This window comes from Ambystoma mexicanum, chromosome 2p (assembly GCF_040938575.1).
Source record: "Ambystoma mexicanum isolate Mex_15411 chromosome 2p, UKY_AmexF1_1, whole genome shotgun sequence".
NCBI classification, from domain to species: domain Eukaryota; kingdom Metazoa; phylum Chordata; class Amphibia; order Caudata; family Ambystomatidae; genus Ambystoma; species Ambystoma mexicanum.
Genome location: NC_090923.1, coordinates 112901583 through 112916971, shown reverse-complemented (window position 1 = coordinate 112916971; position 15389 = coordinate 112901583).

Sequence of the window (15389 nt, the reverse complement as noted above, 5' to 3'; positions counted from 1 at the left end):
TGGGTATGCTGCCCATTACTGCCATGATTGAGTATCGTCAGGACCTGGGGGCAGGGGGACATGTGTGGGTGCCTGGTGGAGGGTGCCCCTGGTGGCGGGGGGGTGGGGGTGGTGGGAGACATGAGTGGGGGCCTGGTGGAGGGTGCCCCTGGATGCTGAGGGGTGGGGGTGGTGGGAGACATGGGTGGGGGCCTGGTGGAGGGTGCCCCTGGTGGCGGGGGGGTGGGGGTGGTGGGAGACATGAGTGGGGGCCTGGTGGAGGCTGCCCCTGGTTACTGGGGGGGTGGGGGTGGTGGGAGACATGAGTGGGGGCCTGGTGGAGGGTGCCCCTGGATGCTGGGGGGTGGGGGTGGTGGGAGACATGAGTGGGGGCCTGGTGGAGGGTGCCCCTGGTTACTGGGGGGGGTGGGGGTGGTGGGAGACATGAGTGGGGGCCTGGTGGAGGGTGCCCCTGGTGGCGGGGGGGTGGGGGTAGTGGGAGACATGAGTGGGGGCCTGGTGGAGGCTGCCCCCGGTTACTGGGGGGGTGGGGGTGGTGGGAGACATGAGTGGGGGCCTGGTGGAGGGTGCCCCTGCACTGCTGGGGGGTGGGGGTGATAGGGGACATGGGTGGGGGCCTGGTGGAGGGTGCCCCTGGTTACTGGGGGGGTGGGGGTGGTGGGAGACATGAGTGGGGGCCTGGTGGAGGGTGCCCCTGCACTGCTGGGGGGTGGGGGGGTGGGAGACATGGGTGGGGGCCTGGTGGAGGGTGCCCCTGGATGGTGGGGGGTGGGGGCGGTGGGAGACATGAGTGGGGGCCTGGTGGAGGCTGCCCCTGGTTACTGGGGGGGTGGGGATGGTGGGAGACATGAGTGGGGGCCTGGTGGAGGGTGCCCCTGGATGGTGGGGGGTGGGGGTGGTGGGAGACATGAGTGGGGGCCTGGTGGAGGGTGCCCCTGGTGGCGGGGGGGTGGGGGTGGTGGGAGACATGAGTGGGGGCCTGGTGGAGGCTGCCCCTGGTTACTGGGGGGGTGGGGGTGGTGGGAGACATGAGTGGGGGCCTGGTGGAGGGTGCCCCTGGATGCTGGGGGGTGGGGGTGGTGGGAGACATGAGTGGGGGCCTGGTGGAGGGTGCCCCTGGTTACTGGGGGGGTGGGGGTGGTGGGAGACATGAGTGGGGGCCTGGTGGAGGGTGCCCCTGCACTGCTGGGGGGTGGGGGTGGTGGGAGACATGGGTGTGGGCCTGGTGGAGGGTGCCCCTGGATGGTGGGGGGTGGGGGTGGTGGGAGACATGAGTGGGGGCCTGGTGGAGGGTGCCCCTGAATGGTGGGGGGTGGGGGTGGTGGGAGACATGAGTGGGGGCCTGGTGGAGGGTGCCCCTGGTGGCGGGGGGGGTGGGGGTGGTGGGAGACATGAGTGGGGGCCTGGTGGAGGCTGCCCCTGGTTACTGGGGTGGTGGGGGTGGTGGGAGACATGAGTGGGGGCCTGGTGGAGGGTGCCCCTGGATGCTGGGGGGTGGGGGTGGTGGGAGACATGTGTGGGGGCCTGGTGGAGGGTGCCCCTGGTTACTGGGGGGGTGGGGGTGGTGGGAGACATGAGTGGGGGCCTGGTGGAGGGTGCCCCTGCACTGCTGGGGGGTGGGGGTGGTGGGAGACATGGGTGGGGGCCTGGTGGAGGGTGCCCCTGGATGGTGGGGGGTGGGGGTGGTGGGAGACATGAGTGGGGGCCTGGTGGAGGGTGCCCCTGGTGGCGGGGGGGTGGGGGTGGTGGGAGACATGGGTGGGGGCCTGGTGGAGGGTGCCTCTAGATGCTGGGGGGTGGAGGTGGTGGGAGACATGAGTGGGGGCCTGGTGGAGGGTGCCCCTGGTGACTGGGGGGGTGGGGGTGGTGGGAGACATGAGTGGGGGCCTGGTGGAGGGTGCCCCTGGTGGCGGGGGGTGGGGGTGGTGGGAGACATGAGTGGGGGCCTGGTGGAGGGTGCCCCTGGTGGCGGGGGGGTGGGGGTGGTGGGAGACATGGGTGGGGGCCTGGTGGAGGGTGCCCCTGGATGCTGGGGGGTGGGGGTGGTGGGAGACATGGGTGGGGGCCTGGTGGAGGGTGCCCCTGGTGACTGGGGGGTGGGGGTGGTGGGAGACATGAGTGGGGGCCTGGTGGAGGGTGCCCCTGCACTGCTGGGGGGTGGGGGTGGTGGGAGACATGGTTGGGGGCCTGGTGGAGGGTGCCCCTGGATGGTGGGGGGTGGGGGTGGTGGGAGACATGAGTGGGGGCCTGGTGGAGGGTGCCCCTGGTGGCGGAGGGGTGGGGGTGGTGGGAGACATGGGTGGGGGCCTGGTGGAGGGTGCCTCTGCACTGCTGGGGGTTGGGGGTGGTGGGAGACATGAGTGGGGGCCTGGTGGAGGCTGCCCCTGGTGAGTGGGGGGTTGGGGGTGGTGGGAGACATGAGTGGGGGCCTGGTGGAGGGTGCCCCTGGATGCTGGGGGGTGGGGGTGGTGGGAGACATGAGTGGGGGCCTGGTGGAGGGTGCCCCTGGTGACTGGGGGGGTGGGGGTGGTGGGAGACATGAGTGGGGGCCTGGTGGAGGGTGCCCCTGCACTGCTGGGGGGTGGGGGTGATAGGGGACATGGGTGGGGGCCTGGTGGAGGGTGCCCCTGGATGCTGGGGGGTGGGGGTGGTGGGAGACATGGGTGGGGGCCTGGTGGAGGGTGCCCCTGGTGGCGGGGGGGTGGGGGTGGTGGGAGACATGAGTGGGGGCCTGGTGGAGGCTGCCCCTGGTTACTGGGGGGGTGGGGGTGGTGGGAGACATGAGTGGGGGCCTGGTGGAGGGTGCCCCTGCACTGCTGGGGGGTGGGGGTGATAGGGGACATGGGTGGGGGCCTGGTGGAGGGTGCCCCTGGATGCTGGGGGGTGGGGGTGGTGGGAGACATGGGTGGGGGCCTGGTGGAGGGTGCCCCTGGATGGTGGGGGGTGGGGGTGGTGGGAGACATGAGTGGGGGCCTGGTGGAGGGTGCCCCTGGTGGCGGGGGGGTGGGGGTGGTGGGAGACATGAGTGGGGGCCTGGTGGAGGCTGCCCCTGGTTACTGGGGGGGTGGGGGTGGTGGGAGACATGAGTGGGGGCCTGGTGGAGGCTGCCCCTGGTTACTGGGGGGGTGGGGGTGGTGGGAGACATGAGTGGGGGCCTGGTGGAGGGTGCCCCTGCACTGCTGGGGGGTGGGGGTGATAGGGGACATGGGTGGGGGCCTGGTGGAGGGTGCCCCTGGATGCTGGGGGGTGGGGGTGGTGGGAGACATGGGTGGGGGCCTGGTGGAGGGTGCCCCTGGATGGTGGGGGGTGGGGTGGTGGGAGACATGAGTGGGGGCCTGGTGGAGGGTGCCCCTGGTGGCGGGGGGGTGGGGGTGGTGGGAGACATGGGTGGGGGCCTGGTGGAGGGTGCCCCTGCACTGCTGGGGGTTGGGGGTGGTGGGAGACATGAGTGGGGGCCTGGTGGAGGCTGCCCCTGGTGACTGGGGGGGTGGGGGTGGTGGGAGACATGAGTGGGGGCCTGGTGGAGGCTGCCCCTGGATGGTGGGGGGTGGGGGTGGTGGGAGACATGAGCAGGTGTGCAGGGTAGTCCCCTGTTTTGTGGGCTGCCTGCAGGGGCCGTGGAGGGTGTACAGGGAACACCTGTGAGGACCCACCCAGCCTAATCGCGTGTGTGACTTCCCACGCACCCCTGTAATACACGTACCAAGCCAAATCGCGTGTGATAATTCCCGCGCACCCCTGAAATACACGCGCCCAGGCTATTCGCGTGTGGAAATTCCCGCGCACCCCTGAAATACACGTACCCTGCTGTAATCGCGTGTGGGACTTCCTGCGCACCCCTGAAATACACGCGCCCAGGCTATTCGCGTGTGGAAATTCCCGCGCACCCCTGAAATACACGTACCCTGCTGTAATCGCGTGTGGGACTTCCCGCGCACCCCTGAAATACATGCGCCCAGGCTATTCGCGTGTGGAACTTCCCGTGCACCCCTGAAATACACGCGCCCAGGCTATTCGCGTGTGGAACTTCCCGCGCACCCCTGAAATACACGTACCCTGCTGTAATCGCGTGTGGGACTTCCCGCGCACCCCTGAAATACACGCGCCCAGGCTATTCGCGTGTGGAACTTCCCGCGCACCCCTGAAATACACGTACCCTGCTGTAATCGCGTGTGGGACTTCCCGCGCACCCCTGAAATACACGCGCCCAGGCTATTCGCGTGTGGAACTTCCCGCGCACCCCTGAAATACACGCGCCCAGGCTATTCGCGTGTGGAACTTCCCGCGCACCCCTGAAATACACGTACCCTGCTGTAATCGCGTGTGGGACTTCCCGCGCACCCCTGAAATACATGTACCCTGATGGAATCGCGTGTGGAACTTCCCGCGCACCGCTGAAATACACCTACCCTGATGGAATCGCGTGTGGAACTTCCCGCGCACCCCTGAAATCCACGTACCCAGCCAAATCGCGTGTGAGACTTCCCGCGCACCCCGGTATACACGCACACGTATTTTTTGTCAGCGTGTCCGTGTTTGTGGGTACCCCTTTGCACGTCATTTGTCCAGGAGGGCCACAGTATAGGACATTCATCATGGCAGTATATGGGTGCTATTTGTTGGCGCACCTTTTGGTGCACATTTCTTACAGCCGCAGAGACGCTACCGCCTGCTTTCTTGTGGCGGTCGTGTTTGTGCCTGTGCGCTGGTTTGAGCGTGCGCTTTTTTGCCCTATTCTATTCCATGAATACGTGTTGTAGGCGAGCGTGTGGGCGTTCCGCGCACTTGTGCCCTGTACTTCCCCCGTGACGCCCACGTTTTTGCAAGTTGTTCCCCATTCCGAGTGTTACGCCCGTGTTCCGCCTACTTTTGTTGCGTGCGCCGCGCTATGTGCGAATTTCGCTGTGGCCTGTGCGATTTTCGCTGTGACCTGGCGCACGCTGTTAGATGGCCTGTGCGCCAACGTGCGCGGCGCACTTTTTATCGCACATCCGCTGGGTTTCTCGCGCACGGACTTCCATGAATCGACGTGCGCTGCTTTTCGTGCGATTTTCGCACTTTCACTGCGATTTTCGCTATTCCACTGCGATTCGCACGTTTTTGCCCACTTGCGCCGCACTAATTATTCCATGAATCGGCCTGTCAGTGTGGCCAATGCATTTCGGAAATGTTCCTTCCTCAGGGCCAATCTGTAATAGAATAAAGATAAACATAAAAAAAATATAGACATAATGAGATGCCAATCAGACTAATGTAGTTATATATTTACTGTCCGTGCATCAATGCTGCTAAAATCACACCTGTATGCCTACAATGCTGTAGTAGCTGGCATCTTCATATAAATATAAGAAAATACAGGATAGAATCCTCTTGCTTGAAGCATCCACAAATTACACAATTATTAACTAGACCTATATCAATATAGGAAAACATAGAGAAAAAAAATATTGGATGTGAAGAAAAGTATCTGTGTCATAATGTGAACCCATATAAAGACATGTTCTGAAAAAGCAAAATACAAAAATCTTTGATAAGGGCATGTTCAACACCTAATAAGAAAATATCTAAAATGGTTTTGTAGAAATATGAAAAAATGTAGATAAAATGAGGTCCTAGCTTAAAAAATAGAGAAACCTACCAAAGTAGAATCATCTAGCACACATGCTGCTCTGGACCCGAACAGGTTGGTGTAAGGTTGCAAAAAATGGCTACTCTGATTGTATAAAATGCCAAACGTGATGACGTTACCATGACCTGCTGGTAAGTAAGCATGGATTAAGTCATAAGCTCCATCAAGTAAAACGAACGAAAAAATAAAAAGGATAAATGTTGAAAACTAATCAACAAAAAATATAATGATAATTACGATTAAAAAATCCTGGAAACAAATACCAAAAGAGAAAATAAATATGCGGAAAAAATGCTAAACAAGTATAGGAAAATTCCCATTGGGTCGTTAGAGAACTTAAAAAGAATGTACCCCTCAAATGTGCTCATAGACCGTGGAAATAAAAACTCCACCATAGGAGGATATATATGAAATAGTAATATGCCTATAGCAGCTTAATAGAACAACACATACATATAAAAACAATATATGTACAGAGAAAGTTGAATAGGAGCTGTCAAACAAATAATTACATGTTTTTCAAATTATGCCAAAAGGATTATTATCCATAACATACATAGGAGCATAATCTTAGAAAACCAGTTTGAAAATGCAGAAAAATATAGAAAAAGTCTGTAGTGCATATGAAGGATCAGCTTGCAGTAATTGCAAATGTATACAAAGTATGATAAACTGCATTTTTCATTTTTTCATTCACCTCATTCCCCCATTCAGGGCCACAGCATCAAGTCTATCAATAAAAAATATGTCCCTGCAATTGAATATCCTATTAATGTCTTCATGGGGTTTGTTGGAAATAATGTCTCAGTATTTGGAAGTTTATCTGCGAGAGCTAATGGCAATGTTCTTGAAAGTGTCTCGTGACTGCTGAACTAAGGTCTCCACTACTACTGATAGATCTCTGCTCATTCAAATGGATTGTGGCAGGTCTATTGCATTGTCCCACATAATATATAAGCACTTGATTGAATATGCAATCTGAGAAGTGTCACAAGTCTCAAAATGTAGGAGAAAAAATCTTGTTGCCCATAATGGGATGATAAACAATGTTGTCCTTAATGACAATATTACAATGTACACATTTTAGATGAGGTTAAGTCACCTATTTGAATTTGTTAAAGCCACTACCTTTCGTGTTGCTTCTCCTACCAGTGTGTACTAACATATTCCTCAGATTTTGCTGCTTTTATATGAAAAAATAGGAGGAACAGTGAATTATGTTTCTACTCTATCTTCACTGGTCATAATACTCCAGTATGTGTGTATGATTTTCATATCCTGTTACTCTGGATGGAGTATCTAGATGCAAAAACCACATCAGGGTTTCTTCTGGTCGTAATCTTAGCCAAATGTGAATCTCTGCTTAATCGCACTACCTTGTTTTTGAGTGGTCGAAAGTTCAACGTCTGGATAACCCCTTTGACCAAACTTGTCTATCATCTTGTTCATTTCAATGCCACATTGTTCAGTATCGCTCACAATACATGTTACCCTCAGCAATTGGCAATAGGATAGATTCTTGATGAGGTACGGAGAGTGAAAACTCAAACTGGCAAAGTAAGTTGTTTCTGATTGTTGGTTTGCTATAAACATTATTATCAAAACCTGCCCAACCTGATTAATCCTCACATCTAGAAATGTAATACCAGGACTTCCCAATTCAACAGTGAATTGTATTCTGGAGTCTATCAAGTTAAGGTAGCCTACAGAGTCCATTAAGATCTCATTAGGGATGATCCATGTCCGAAACGACCTCATGTACGACCACAGTAATTAAGATATTTTTGCCATAACGGATGTTAAAGGATATAACTCATGTAAAACTTGAAAATAAAGCAGTTGGCATAAGCAGGGGCCATATTGGCCCCCATTGATGTCCCTGTGATTTGTAGAAAAAAAGGGCCTTAAAACACACATAGGGCCTCATTACGAGGCTTGCGCTCCCATAATGAAGGGGGCCGGTACGGGTCCAGCCCCCTTCATTACGGGAGTGCATATTACGAGGTTCCCTTTGCGGGACCCGGATCAGACGTCTGGTAAAACCAGATGTCTTTTCCGGGTCCCGCGAGGGGAAGAGGGAGGTAACAACGGGACACTTGTAATGTGCCCGTTGTTACCTCCCTCCCCATTCTCATTGAGCCCTATGGGGGCTCAAATAGGAATGGGGAATGGTTCCTGCAAGGAGGACTTACCGGGTCCTCCTATGTCAGATTGACCCGGTAAGTCCCCATTGCAGGAACCCGGTAATGGAGCCCGGATTTACCTCCAAACTCATAATGAAGCCCATAGGTGTTCTGAGATATGAACTCTAATAGGATCATAATGAGTTATTGTGCTGTTCAATGGCTTCCAGGGCAAAGTCATGCAGTATGCTGGTATAGAGGCTCATCACATCAGTGGTGAAAAGTATGTGAAAAGTATGTCATTAGTGTCAAATGTAAGGCCTTGGAGTATCTTTAGAAACTGGGTAGTGTCTTTTATATGTGTCTTTGTATTCTGTACTATAGGTTTCAGGAAATAGTCAATGTGCACACCCACTGGTTGCAGCATTCCAAAGAGCCAGTTTACAATGTTAGTACAGTTAAATAATGTCCTTTTTATTAGCTGCTTTTGCAAACAATAAATAAATAACCCAGCCCCTCCCTATATAGCTATGACTTTTCCCGGGTCACACAACTGTTAGCAAAGGCTGGGGTGGTTCTAGTAATTGAGCACCTGACAACATGACGCTCACCCAGAGAGAAAGAGAGAGAGAGAGAGAGAGAGAGAGAGAGAGAGAGAAAAGATCAGAGCATTATACACCAGTGACAGCAAGAATCTATGTAACTGAGTCACCAATGTCACAGAAAGGTTTAAGTCAAGCCTGATACAGTGTTTCTGTTTGAATAATCATCCTTACCTCAGGCGGGGCCCTCACTTTTTTATCCAGCAGCAAAAACTCGCAGTGTGATAAACTTCAGGACAACACTGTAGGGTGCAGCATTGCTATTGCAGTGCATCAAGGAAGAGTGACCCACCAACTGCCTAAAATAACTTTGACTAAATAACGATCCAGTAATAATGCTTTGTAGTGCTTTAAAATTTTAAGAGACTGCCTGTTCTCCATACTGGCGGCACCATTCACTTACTGTCACAGTACCAGGGTGCCAAGAACAGATGCGCCCTATTCATCGCCAGACTCAGCAGGGAACCCAAAGTAATTTCAGGTAGAGCATGGCAATTATGTCAGTGCGTTAACGCACTAGAGGGGGGGTCTACAACATATGGCTCTCCAAATGTCTTGCACTTAGAGACCCTGAGAGGTACCGTTGACACAGAATCATTTTAATGCTTGTGCTTGCTCATGGATTTATTGATAACTTCATATATGACAGTGAGCAAGAAGATAAAGACGTAGAAACGAACTGCATGTTCTACATTAGGCAACCCGAACTGGCCCACTGAAAAATATTTGCTGACAGTCCGCTGCTTTCATCGAACCGCGGTTAGCCTGTCGGCGAACTGCGCATACATTTACTGCGCACTGCTCGAACAGGATGAGGCAGCGGACTGTGAGGTAAGGAGGGTGTTTGGGGAAGGGTGTTGGTTTGTCTATGTGTGTGCGTGGGGTGCATGTGTGTGTATGTTGTACAGAATGGGGGTGGGTCAGGAGTATAGGAGTTAATGGAGACGGAGTGGGGGTGTTGTCCCCCATCTGATACACGTCTGGGCATGGGGGAGGTGGGGTAGGAAGGGGGTTGCCGGGGTGTCCTCCACTTTAGGGTATAGTAGGGAAGGGGGTGCAACAAAGGGAAATATTTTTTCCCACAGCGCCGAAATCAGGCCCAGTCAACCGGGTGTCGATTAAATCAGCCTGCGGGGAAACAACGTAGAACCAGGCAAACACCAGATTTCAGCAATCAATTACACCAGGAGACCACCAAACAGAATAACTTTCACTACAGTTCTATGGAAGGCATAACATGGTAGTAGCACACCAGAAATGACCAGCAACATACCACCATTAGTCACTTTCAACAAGCATATATGTTTCATTCCTAATGGTTTCTTCTGGAGAATGGGCACATCTGAATCCAGCAAAGGTGCCAACCAACAAAAATGAGAGGATTGTGAGAAGGAACCTGTCTCTTCTGGAAAACGCATACCCTAGCCAAGAAAGAGGAAACCCCACAGAATGTCCAGAAGCAACCCCCAGCGTTCATTTAGTGGTCCAGCTGTGGGCCTTAACCCCAGATGTGAAGTTGTGGGCACTTTGACGAGTTCCTTAGGTCAAAATTCATGGGGCGCCTTCAGACACCAGATTAAGGAAAGAATTAAAACAAGGTATGATATTAGAAGGAAAACTCTGTCTACAAAAGTACACAACAGTAAGGTTTTACTCTTTCTGCGCCGTGTTTCCGCCAATCTCACATCCACCATCCTCCAAGCTCATGGAGCTCCATGGAGAGAGTTCCATAGAGACAGAGCATTTAGAATACACACACTCTAAAGGTGGCATTTCAATAACGCCCAAGTTTATGTAAGCATGTGCGAGCACTGTGTGAGTGTTTGATGAATTAGGGAAACCTAGAAATGCTCAGATGAAAGCTTTAATTAGCCGGTAAGATAGCTCAGTGGGTTGTGCGCTCACTGCTGTGATCTATGTGTTATCTGCAGGTCACAGGTTCGAATCCCGGCCATGCCCACTCAGCCTCTTGGCCTTCTGAGGTCCATAAATGTGTACCAACTTTGGTTGGGATGATAAATGTATGTACATTTGTTCTCTGTAAAGCGCTTTGGTTTAAGGTGCTATAATAAATAAAAAATCATTATCACATGTATGAATGCTGCCCAATGACAACATGTACATTGTAAACAAAATGGATATAGCATATGACTCAATATAAATCCCCCCTGTCCTTGTCGCATTAAAGTGAGGGCATCGCTGATTGCTTTACAGTGTGCTTCCCCCTTTAAACACGGCTGATTGCGCTCAGTGGGTTGGCCGCTGCTGACACATCGAGCTGCATTGTCCTGCAACTCAGCCAAGCCAAGATTCCCATTTCCTTTCTGCAAAATGACAGGATCATCTGCACAGCTCACACCCAACAAAGTAAAAAAAAAACTTTGTTCGCCTTCAAGCATGAAGTGTACGAAAGTGTACTGTTGGACTGGCTGCTGTGTCGGCGTGCTCTGCTTTCAAGCGCTGCATTTTTGGACTTTCTAGCAGTGGACTCGTGGACTTGCTGACAATCACTAGTCTGCAAGAGGAAGGGTTGTGTCCCTCTAAACACGCTGCCAGCGCCGTTAGCTCCTGAGGAAAAATAAAAACACTGCCCCACACCGTCATCAGTCCCTCCTCCCCCCTGGATTTTGATTGGCTGTGACCACTACAAACACTCCGGTCACGCGCACCGCGCGCGCACCAGAAGTGTACGAAAGTGTACTGTTGGACTGGCTGCTGTGTCGGCGTGCTCTGCTTTCAAGCGCTGCATTTTTGGACTTTCTAGCGGTGGACTCGTGGACTTGCTGACAATCACTAGTCTGCAAGAGAAAGGGTTGTGTCCCTCTAAACACGCTGCCAGCGCCGTTAGCTCTAGAGGAAAAAAAAAAGTAATTATTCCTTGTTAAAATAAGTACTTGTTAATAGTACTTACTAGTGGTACTAGTGGTACTTGCAGGCAGCACTTTTGAGAGTTGTTCTCCTTGCGAGAACTTGTGTTCACTAAAATACTTGTTTCGCTTTTGTCCCCTCCTAGACACTGCCCCACACCGTCATCAGTCCCTCCTCCCTCCTGGATTTTGATTGGCTGTGACCACTACAAACACTCCGGTCACGCGCACCGCGCGCGCACCGGAAGTGTACGAAAGTGTACTGTTGGACTGTTTGACGGTGTGGCGAGTGTCGGGTGGACCTATATATAAGTATGTTGTGTTTTTTTTTTTTTTTTGCATTCCACATTATTGCAACTCGCACGTTGTGCCTTTGGGGTAACACTAATCCTGTTGTTTGACCATGGTTGGGAGCTTGCGTAATGGAAAGAGTGTCTCTAGAGATAAAACAGATACTTCACTCGATGGTAATGCACCTATTCAATTACATGACTCTATACTAAACGAATCTGTTCCAATATTGTTTAAGCAACATGGAAGGAAAAGGGTGATGGATGTTAATTCGGTACCCTATAGCCTCCAGTCTTTGTCTGTCGGACCTAATGATGATACGGAGACAAGACTGGATGCAACCTCAGCAACCGCTTTTGGAACTGCACAAAAAGGGACTGCTCTTAAGATGCCCATATATGCGACTCCTTTTAAGGGGAAAAATCCCCCATCCTCATCTTTTAAGATCGCTAAAAATGAGCTGTCAGATGTTTCTATTATGGCGCCAGCTTTAATAAATGAATGGGAAAAACGCTGTTGCATCTCCCTAGGGCCTTCTTCACCTGCATTACTGCATCCTGGGGACATCGAAAGCATCTATTTGCACAATGAGGAAAATATGTCACATGTTGCATTCTCCTCTGAGCATGAGATTCCGATGATACCACCACTTATAGGCCCCTCCACTAGTTCACCAACAAACCAAACTATGGGGGAAATTTCTCAAATTGGGGTTTCGGGGGCTCATGAGCCCAGAACCCCACATGTGAATAGTGGAGGGGGCGTTGATGAAATCGGTCAACTAGCCGAAGACACAATGAATAATCAGTCTGACACAGTTCCAAACAGTACTCTTAATCCACCAATTACGGGTAATGAAAATGCAGCATTTCCAGTGATCACCTCTATTTTGAACCTATTAGATAAGGGTCATGACCTTACACATGCTCATTTAAACACGATCAAGAGTAATTTGGCAGATTTGTCGGGAAAAATATGTAAAATTGAGGGATTTATGTTGGCCTATGTTACGTGTCAAAACGAAAAAATGATGCTGATTGATTCTCAGCTAACAAATATGGCCCAACCCATACAGACACGAAAACAGGATACCTCCTCCCAGACTGAGGAAGCATCATATGCAAAGGTTTTGACTTTAGGGGCAAATGTTCAAACTCTAGCACCTACAACATCTACTAATGTGCTTTTAAAACTAATCCAGGCAAACTCTGTAAAAATAGACAAAGTGTTATATCGTTTAACAGTACAACAATGTCTTGCGCGACAGGCCTGTGAAATGGACATTGGTGAGATATCCCCACCGATTACAGCTGAGGCAAATCACGATGTGGACATTAATAGTCCTACGCCTCTTGTCGACCTGATAATGGGTGATGACTCAGATCATGGAGAGCTAGTGGGTGACAAATTGAGCACTGACACAATTGTATTTCGAGAAAATGACTTAATTAACCCAGAAAGCAAAACTAAATTCAGTGAAGAAAATCCAACAACTTTTATATCTCGAAAGATGAAACGTGCACAATTAAAAGCCCTAAAAAAAGTAAATAAAAAAAATAAAAAAATTCTTGCCCAGACTACTCAAGAGTCCTCTAAAGTGCAAAAAAAAAATAATAAAAAAAAAGAAAGCAATCAAGGACAACAGAATATTCCTAATGATGGCCAAGATGACACTCATGTGATGAATGAGAACGAGTCAGTCAACGAGTTAGTGATTGATCTATTACAACTGAACGATGAATCAAAAGCACAGCTAAATCTGGCGCTTCCAAATGAAAAGAAATTAAAAGGTATGGGAAGGAAGAGTATAGAAAAAGATACGTATGGCCATACGGTGATGGTTTCTGACTAATCTAATGCTCAGAAGCAAGGGCGTCTCTCAGCTTTCTACCCTGTTATTAAAATAAAGACGAGCAGAACAGATTCTAATCATGATGTAGTAACCAACACACAACATAAAGAAACCTCATACTCGACTGTGAGTGAACTTGTTGCTAAGGAGCTGCAGAAAACTAGAGAGGATACTCGGATAATTACACAAAAGAATGATGTGGATAATGAAATTAAGCAAAGTGATGAAAGAACTGAATTGGTCAATGCGATAACTAAAAATATTCTGGAAAGCATTGAAAACGCTCCCTCTCACCAAGAACAAATTACCCATAAATTGAGTAACATATTAACGAACAATATACAAGAAGAAACTGAGTTGGAAAACCAGGCACACCAAGCACACATAAAGTTAGAGGTAGCTAGGGAACAGTGTTCCTTTTCAAGGGACACACGCTACATATTGGGTTGGCAGAGCGATCCCCAGATAAATGGTCAGCAAAGATTAAACAGATCATTCATGTTTCATAACATATTCAAAGGGAGTCCGCAACTAAGAACCCTAAACTCTAACGACATTGAATGGATTAGGCTTGCAAATCATAACAATTTGCGTATGATATGTGCTCCTCAGTCACAAATTATTACGAAGCTATTATGGGAACACAGGCAGGACTTTGAGTTGCGTGGTTTGGAACTATCTCTATTTCGATCTATTGAAGAAGCAGAGGTTTTTTTGGATGCGCCATCTGCATTGGATGTGAGCAAATCTGGCGATAAGAGTCATGCTGGTAGTCAAGAACAGGCAGCAGACTTTATCACACAGATCACTACACTTGTAGGTGTGGCTTCCAACATAACCTGGCTCGGGCCCCTAATGACATCTATCATCGACATGGCGACAAATAAAAAACAATCCTAATGAGGCTGAACTAAGATTCACCTCTTGGAATTGCTGTGGGATGAAAAACCTTGGCGATTGGCTTAAAGTGTCTGTGGGTATACAATCGCCTATGGTCATATTCCTACAGGAAACAATGTGTTTAGATTCATTCTTTATTGATGGATTCAATACGATTAGTGTACCTGCTCGCAAAGGACTAGCTGGTCGTCCTTCGGGAGGCGTGGCAATCATGATTGGTAACTCTATTGATCATAATGCGAAAACCCTATACGCAACAGATAACCTACTAGTAATTTTTTGTGTGTGAACACCTCAAGCATATATATCTTTTGGTCTGTGTTTACTACAATCCTGCTGATTGTCTCTTAGAAACATTTTTGGAACTAATAGATGGGATCTTTTTGGCTGCTATGGAACGAAACCCGAATTATTCGATACTGATTGGTGGGGATCTTAATTCTATTTGCATAGATTCAGGGTTACTTGACAGACAAATTTGCATTTCTAAGCATAAAACCAACCTAATTAATAGGGGTGATAAATTGTTGCAGTATTTTAAAGCGTGGAACATTGTCCCGGTGGATTTTGAAACCGGGGTATTAAATGGTACCTGGAGGAGGGGTGGAGCTGAATCTTATCTTGACTACTTTCTTGTCTCAGTCAACCTTATGGGGCGCGTGAGTAGGGTCACTATAACGGATACACCATATAGTGACCATGCGCCTATAAACTTGACTATTAAGATAGCTTTTACAATTCTGGAAACTAGTTCTATTCTTAAAATGATTAACATCAAGAGAGTCCAACACTCAGTCAGGTGGCATCCCTCCTTATGTAGAAGTTTGAACTTCCTGGTCCATAGGGACCTATGGAGAAGTCCCAAAGGAGAGGATGCAAAACAGAATGCCAGTCTTCGTGAGGCATGGAACAATTTGATCATAAAAAAACACCTTCAATCAATTATAAACGATGCAGGGACGCATAATCTTTGTAATCCATACACGTTTAATGTTGAAATTGCTTCTTTGAAACGTGAAAAAAACTGGTGTTTGAGAAAATTGCGTGAACTGAATTTAACTATCCATCTGCATTTACTATGCAAAAAAAAATCTGTCTAAAATACACAAATAAGAACAAAAGTAT